Source organism: Amphimedon queenslandica, unplaced genomic scaffold (genome assembly GCF_000090795.2).
Source record: "Amphimedon queenslandica unplaced genomic scaffold, v1.1 AMPQUscaffold_11422, whole genome shotgun sequence".
Lineage (NCBI taxonomy): Eukaryota > Metazoa > Porifera > Demospongiae > Haplosclerida > Niphatidae > Amphimedon > Amphimedon queenslandica.
This window is the reverse complement of record NW_003548336.1, coordinates 2,150-9,567: the sequence shown is the minus strand read 5'-3', so window position 1 is coordinate 9,567 and position 7,418 is coordinate 2,150. Positions and strand designations below refer to the sequence as shown.

Here is a 7,418-nt window from a genome sequence, read left to right as displayed (position 1 = left end):
TAATGATACTATTATTGTACACTGTGTAGGTAAGGAATATCATATTATTGGTATGACTAGTAGACCCTCTTCATGGTAGTACATGTATAAGGTGTAATGCACTGGTATAGTGTTGAATTGTCTAAATAATCAACTGAATTTATCTTAATATTTATATTAAAATTATTCTGTACATTATGCTTTTCTTGTGCATGTACATGTAGATGATTCTGGACGGTGGGGGTGTGGTGGTTTATTCTCGGCTATATCAACACGCTCAATGCAACCAGAGACCTACTATAAGGAAGCAAGTAAAATGAGAGGTACTGTGTAATGACAGTCAGTTACATTATGACACTGATGTGATGATTATAGATTTGTCCTTGAGTGATGTGCATGTAATACCAATTGATGATATCATGAGTAGAGATCAAGGCAGAGATATGGTATGTATACATGTACATGTACATATACTGTAGTCATTATACGTTTTATTGTACTATTTTGTTAATTTATGTCTTCATTAATTTTAGTTGGCACTAATTGTTGCCCAGTCAAGGGATTCTAGTGCACGGTGGCCTGTCGGGGATTAAGTTACCTTCTCTCAGTATTGGCTTACAAAGAATCAGCAGCTTAGCATTGAAGCTGAATGATAACACCTAGTAGAAATTACATGTACATATCCATGACTTCGCCTTTACATCTGTACAATTAAATGCACACAATCTACACATACATGCACATGTATTCATGTACATATTATTATTGTTTTAATTTAATTGTTTATAAAACTCTTTTCCCTCCTCTCTCACTCCCTCTCATTCTGTAGATTTTAGATACATCAGGTTAATTATCACAGCTAGAGGATGCATGTAATTCTAAACTGATGGAACAAAGAGTAAGAGAAATAATATATCAGTACAGTTAGATCAATACCTGAAATAAACGAAATGTATGAAGTCCTGGCAACAATGGTAGTGGAACAGGTTAGGGCAATAGGAGAGAGAGAGGGAGATAGAGGAAGAGAGATTGGAACCAGAGCTCTAACTTTTATTGTCGTGTTACTATTAATTTAGAATTTAAAAGGGTTCAATATTGGATAGGATTGATTACAATGTTGAGAGGTCACTTCATAAAGTCACTGAAAGTGTCAAACAACTGGAAAAGGTAACAATTAAAGAATATATACATGTAATTATTGTAGAGCCCAAAACTTTAATGATAAAAAAATGTAAAGATAGAATTTACGTAGTCATATACCAGTAACCTGGGCCCAATCACACACATACCCTATTTTCTCTGTAATAAAACTTTTATATTTCCATTGACTGTGTGTAATTCATTCTTGAATGAAAGTATAAGTTTATACAGCATCCTTTTGCTCCTCTCCTCCCCATGATCCTTTCTCTTTCTCTCCATTTACATTTACCTCTCTTACACACTGTCACTCTATCTCTCCCCTTCCTCATTTCCTCCCGATCTTTTGTCCTCTCTCTCTTTCTTCCTCTTAGGCTGAGAACCATCAAACGAGATCAATCAAGCTAATTATTATAGTATTTAGGGATTCATGCAGGATTCTTTTGTAGGGGGACATCATTGACAAATATGAATGATAACAATACTTATTTTGGCATTTTTTATTTTTTTATATTGCGTTAATCAAGCAAAAGCTGATTTTATCAGTGCCAGCATAAAGATTTATACACATGATTTCAATTGTGTGCTTTTCTTGTAATGAACAATATGAATTACAGCAAGTATGAGCATTTTCATTAAAGTTACCCAGACTATTTTAGGGGGGAACTAAAGTTTGGGCCAGGTTTCCTATCCCCTATGTATGAATCCATGGTATTTATTTAATAGTGATAATAGTTAGGGCTGTGTTGCTTTTATTGTTGTTAAAGTTGTAAAAGAATAATTTAATATACTAACAAAATTAATTAATGTAAACACACATTGTATTGCATATTATTATGCATTTCACTATTGTGTAGTTTATTTAATGCTGCTACATAAGTAATTATAATTAAAATGAATTACCATATTTGGAGCTACGCAATATCCACTATTGGTAGGGGTTTGTGTGGTTGATTATTTCTGAATGTCTTCTTTTGATCTTCAAGAGTATCCTCCAGGAGAGAAGGAATGTATCCTGTATAAATACCAACATATTCCAGCGATGGGTGGATGAAAATAGTTTCATATAAATGTTGTACAAGTTCTATCCAGTTAGGTTGCGATGACTCTTTATTAATAGGTACACACACTATCCTCAGTAGTCTGATGGTTGTATGTGACTGTAACATGTTCATAACAGCAGGTAGTACCTGTTCATAAAACAATGGCGTCATTATTTGTTTCCTCTTTTCTCTACTACAGTTACTGTATGACTGATCTGGTGTGAAGTTCAATTCCAGTTCTGTTAGATTTTTCTTTTTAAAGATGAAATTAATAAAAGTTCTTATATCGTCATTCACTTCATTCAGTTGAATAGATACACTCAACTGCTGTAGACTGGTATTGTGTCTGAGACCAGTTGTTAGAAAGGACAGAAATGAACTAAACCTGAAATCATAAAACTCAAGGTATTTCAGTGTTTGGTTTTGTGTTAGCATGTCTTGTAGACTAGCACCCATTCTGCTGGTATATACTCTCTCCTTCTTTATCTCCACACTCAGAGCTTTAAGTGTAGTATTGGTTCGTAGAATAGTAAATAGTTCAATAGCGCTCTTAGCTGTGTCTAGTGGTAAAGTAAGTGTATGTAGACTGGAATGAGAGACAAATAGAAGATGTGGTGGGTATGGTTCATGTAGTATCAGACAGTGCAATCCTTTGATATGTGGAAGGAGTGATGTCATAGGTTTACTACCCTTCTCTCTCTCCTCTCTTATCTCTAGAGCAGTCAGTGGTGTAGTCACCTCTACTATATTATTCAGTGATGATGGTAGGCTGCCCAGTGAAAGAGCTTGTAATGTGTTGTTATCCTTTAGTAACTGCTCTATTACTCCATCAGGTAGAAGAGGAGGAGGAGGAGCATCAGCATGTACTATTACAAGTAGTGTTAATGATGTTATTGTTTTATTTTTTGTTACTCCTCTAATGAAACTGTTAATGGTACTTGTTATTTCATCCCCTCCTTTATATTCAATCTTCAATTCTTGTAGTATTGAGTTCATTTCTATACATTTCTCAAGTTCAGTGTGTGACTTGTTGTTAATTGTTGATATGGTAGGATCTTTCATTTTTAAGTGCAGTATCTTCAATTGAGGAAGATTGAAGAACTGTAATAATACAAAACAGGGATCATACTCACCCATTTTCAATCCACAGTAGCACTCCTGAATATTGTTGTATAGATCTAGATGCAGTAATTTTTGTATTAAGTCATCAGTAGGTTGATACAACCATCGGCACAACTCAAATCTCTTACACAGGGACCTATGCTGAGACTTGGTCTGTAGTGAGTTATTGGTTAGTCCAGCAGTGAAGACTGATAGTGGCTGGTTAGATACACTGTCCAGGTGTAAGTGATTCCATGTTGTGTTGGAATTGTTTATACAGTAACTGAGACACAACCAGTCAAACAATGATAATAATACTCTATCTCTATCCAGACACAGTGAGTGGTTGTTGATGGATTGTGCTAATACTTGACACAATGCCGTGTTTTGTGATTCATACAGGAGTTGAAAAAGAAGAATGGGAACATTGTCAAAATCATTGGAACTGACGATATGATCAACTTCTGTAATCTCAGGATTCTGATAGAAGCAGGAGAGATGACAAGCCTCAAATCCAAACAATGGTTCCCTCTTACACTGTAAGTCAAGTTGTTGTATATTAAAATACTGTTGATAGCTCTCATGTTCAAGGTGAGTTAGACCTGCAACGAATATCAGACACATTCGAAAATGATCATCATCAAAGTGATTCTTAAACACTTCCTCTGTCTTCTCCTCATGCTTAGCTATCCACCATGCAGCTAGAAATTCCTGTATACTCAAGTGAAGGAACTGATACTTCTCCTCATCATATTCTGTGAATGTTGTCATTAATCCAAGATAATCTTCCTTGACTACCTCACTCAGTGACTGTAGTTGATGTGAAGAGAATGTCATTGTTGTATTAGCCAGGTTAGTATAAGCTAATTGACACATCTCTTGTAAAGGTTTAGCTAATTGTGATGGTAATGAAGAAAGGCTACCTAAAGTAGATGGGTCAAGTTCATATTTTGGTCTTATTGTCACATGTCTTCTGATAGCTTGTAAGATAAAGTTCTCATATAGTTGAGTGAGTGTCGATGGTAAGTGTCCTCCTTCCTTACAATAAACTAAGATGACCATGGAACAGACTAGTGGTACATAACACAATGATTGGACATCATTTCGTACTTCAAGATCATCAATAAGTTTTACTGCTAGTTGTGAGTCCTTATCTGTTGGTAGTTGAAATTCATCTTCGCTTTCATCAACAGTTTCAACACTTTCAACTTCATCAACACTGTCATCACTGTCAAGTTCACTGTCAGAAATGTTACTATCACTTTCACTATCAATGTGGTTGAGATTGCTCTTAATGTGTAAGTATCTGATAATTTTTTGTGCTAGTTTTGTATCTTTTTGAAGTGTTTGTATAATTACTGTTGATATTTCTTTCTCAGAAAACCCAATGACCTGAACATGTCTACTAAGAGTATCTATTTTCAAAAGTGAAGAGGAGGCATAGCTACGAGAGGTAATAATTACTGAACATTGGTCTAATTTCTCTTTACAAATGATGCTAGCAGCTAATGAAGACTGTTTGAATTGTCCACTTAGTTCATCCCAACCATCAAAAATTATCAGTAATCCTTTTCCATCCCTCTCCTCAAACCATTCAGGTACATTTTTATATCTATTAAATTGATGCACAAACAGGTCAGCTAGTGTAGTAGCTGTAGCTATCTTGCTATTCCTTAAAGGACAGTAAAGTACCAAGTCATACTGTTGGTGTACAAGTGTTCCATTAGACCACATATTTAGCAGTTTACGACAGAGTGTGGTCTTACCAATACCAGGAGGACCATCTATTACTACTCTGAGAGACAGAGAACTATCTGAAGGTAGGAGGACATCTTCAACACTTATCTCTTTGTTTTCAGTTAGTTTGACTGTTTTATCAACTTGTCCTCTTAGTAGATGCCAAGCTGATTCTCTTTGTGTGCTGGAGTCTTGTTTTTCTACAAGTGCTAATTTTGCAAAAAAATCCTTTCCAATTTTTGGTAACCAGTCTGTAGCAACAATAGGTTGGTGTTTGTAGTGTTGTCTCATATTGTCAGCATATCCTTGAACATCATCAGGTATTGAACTAATGGGTTTAGCTACATCAGACTGACCTGTTGATCAGGATACAAAATTTTTAATTTGATTAATAGCTTTGGAACTTACCTATATATGCCAAAAGGATATATTTTACTCTTCCGAGTTGATCAGGAAAGTTGTCACACAGTTTTATTAACGTATCCCAATTAACTTTTTTATTGGCTTCAAACCACCTCTCAAATGCCATAATAAGATTATTTTCAGCTGTGCCTGGTATTGGCATCAGATCAGCCACATTTACACCCAATCCAATTCCTATTATCTTGTAATGGTTAGCTGAAGAAATAAAGATGTGTGTGACTGCTTCCATATTAAGCTCCTTACCCACTTTGCCTATAATAACAAGTATAATTATATACTAATACTATTTTGACATTCACCAAGCACATATTTACCTGTTACAGGACCTACAGGATTACTGTTCATGGGTTCCACTTCATTAAGATTCCTTCCAGTGGAATCTGTCACTTTGACTTCAATAGCTCTAGCTAGTTCATTCTCTTTACATTGTTTCAAAGCATTAATGACATCTCTCCATGATGCTGTAGGATTAGCTTGTAACCATCTCTTATGTAAAGCCATTTTGATGAGGTGAGCATTTTTTTTCTTTTTATGAATTATATTGACATCAGATTGTTTTATTCCAGGAAGACAAAGAGCAAATGGTTTCCAGTCAACAAGTGGTTTAAGACACTTTGCAAATAAGAGACAAGATGGTTGATCATTATTAATCATAGGACCAGGATTGAGTTCAACATCTCCTGATAAGAGGAGGAGAAAAAGTAAAACCAAATAGTAGATCATGTCAGAGCTACTGCCAATAATAAACAAGACTAATGACTTGAGGCAATGGATCATAACAATAACAGTAATTATACCTATTGTAAATACACTGTATGATAATATTATATATATACTGTTAGTTTGTTTACCAGTTGGAGGAATAAAATTCAGGTTCATATATCTTAATAAAGATAAAAGAAGAGAAGCAATAAGAGACAGAGTTGCTGGCAGTTTAGATGTCTTCTCTCCTGATGTAGTACTGCCTGACTTGCTGTCTACTGCAGCTTTGAATGAGTGAGAATGACAGCCACTAGCCGGTCTACTGGAGGCAACTTGACAGTAGTTCCACAGTCCAATACTTGCTCTCCATTGAGAGACATCAATCATCTTGTACTAAAGTATGGATGACAATGAGAGAATTTGGTACACTTAAGGTGTAGCTATTTCAGTGATGATCACTTACTCACTACAATACAGAAATCAGGATAATCCTAGCAATAACCACAAGCTTGAGGAAGTCCAGGGCTGCTATAATAACATTCATGTGATACATGACATATGTTATGTAACCTAAATCTAAAAATGTTTTTTCAATGATGATGCTCCTTTTGTTGTGCACTTGAAAACTGCTAGATACTGTAGCTTTAGGTTATCTTCATGGCACAGATCATTGTCTATTTGTAAAATTTCCTTAGGCATAATGTGACATAATGCCTACGTACCAGCAGACAATAGAGTCAGAAGGGGTGTCTTTCTTTTTCACATTAAAGGGGAGGTTATATCTTCATCTTATCACAATATCTTATTTCTTTTTGGAGGTGTATTTTGGGTAGTTTTTGATGTATACTAATATTGGTATACACTAAAACTGCTGTATAACATATAGATAGTCTTACAAGTCAGATATTGAGAGCCATAGTTGGGTGGATATATGGTGGGAAGTGTATGAGGTGTACTTTGCTGTCCACTCAAATTGACATTTAAACTGGCAAATGATGTGGCTAGTAAGATTATGAAGTTTTAACACAGGTGAGCTCTGCTTATACATTGTGTTATAGCACTAAAGATCACAAGAGAACATTCTGCACCTGCCCAATCTTACTATGTCCTATAACATAAATGACAACCCATTCTTCATCACTCTCTTCACTGGTACCATGACAGCATATGTGAACAGCACCAATACATGCACATCCACATATAATGTACTGTATCATTGATAATATTACTATATTGAAGGATTTTGATAAAACAAGGGAAGAAGTAGAACAAAAAAGGAGACTGAGATAAATGGTG

The 7,418-nt window shown here is 35.3% G+C and overlaps 2 long non-coding RNA genes across 2 annotated transcripts; both read left to right on the top strand.

Annotated features, from left to right (window-relative positions):
- On the top strand, positions 1-703 carry LOC109589334 (uncharacterized). The gene is made up of 4 exons (XR_002188645.1): positions 1-29; positions 204-302; positions 355-425; positions 513-703. It is a non-coding gene; the product is annotated as an uncharacterized LOC109589334 (long non-coding RNA).
- A 79-nt stretch (positions 704-782) lies between these two features.
- Positions 783-2,609, top strand: LOC109589335 (uncharacterized). The gene is made up of 3 exons (XR_002188646.1): positions 783-965; positions 1,056-1,146; positions 1,491-2,609. It is a non-coding gene; the product is annotated as an uncharacterized LOC109589335 (long non-coding RNA).
- Positions 2,610-7,418: the final 4,809 nt, after the last annotated feature.